The 751-nt window shown below is 35.2% G+C and overlaps 1 pseudogene across 1 annotated transcript in view; it reads left to right on the top strand.

Annotated features, from left to right (window-relative positions):
- LOC104997198 overlaps positions 1-740 on the top strand; it is a 4,067-nt pseudogene extending 3,327 nt beyond the window's left edge. The window contains exon 2 of the transcript XR_826305.1: positions 239-740. The product of XR_826305.1 is annotated as a septin-7 pseudogene (transcript). The remainder of the gene's footprint in view (positions 1-238) is intronic.
- Positions 741-751: the final 11 nt, after the last annotated feature.

Raw genomic sequence — 751 nt, 5'->3', positions numbered from 1 at the left:
CTGTAAAGGTAAATACTTTTCTCTAGCATTGTCATTGTTTAGTAAATGTTTTGAGAGAATTTATGGCTTCTAAACTTTAATTTGGAACTTAAATGTCCATTAATGTCAAGTTAGCTCATTGTATCTTGCTTCCCCTTACATGTAAGTGAAGACAGATAAATGCTGTCTTCCTTGAAAAGTTTCATCTGAATTTTTTGTTTGCTAAAATTTTGAATTTACACCAAAGCTTTTTTAATAGAAGCAAATTATTTATGTGTCTTTTATTTATGACAGAACACATATGCAGGACTTGAAAGATGTCACTAATAATGTACACTATGAGAACTACCGGAGCAGAAAACTGGCAGCTGTGACTTATAATGGAGTTGATAATAACAAGAATAAAGGGCAACTTACTAACAGCCCTCTTGCACAAATGGAAGAAGAAAGAAGGGAACATGTAGCTAAAATGAAGAAGATGGAGATGGAGATGGAACAGGTGTTTGAGATGAAGGTCAAAGAAAAAGTTCAAAAACTGAAGGACTCTGAATCTGAGCTCCAACGGCGCCACGAGCAAATGAAAAAGAATTTGGAAGCACAGCACAAAGAATTAGAGGAAAAACGTCGTCAGTTTGAAGATGAGAAAGTAAACTGGGAAACCCAACAACGTATTTTAGAACAACAGAACTCTTCAAGAACCTTGGAAAAGAACAAGAAAAAAGGGAAGATCTTTTAAACCCTCTATTGACCACCAGTTACGTATTAGTTGCCA

Source organism: Bison bison, unplaced genomic scaffold, assembly GCF_000754665.1.
Source record: "Bison bison bison isolate TAMUID 2011002044 unplaced genomic scaffold, Bison_UMD1.0 scf7180017851917, whole genome shotgun sequence".
In the NCBI taxonomy this organism is placed as follows: Eukaryota; Metazoa; Chordata; class Mammalia; order Artiodactyla; family Bovidae; genus Bison; species Bison bison.
This window is presented reverse-complemented; position numbering and strand designations above follow the sequence as displayed.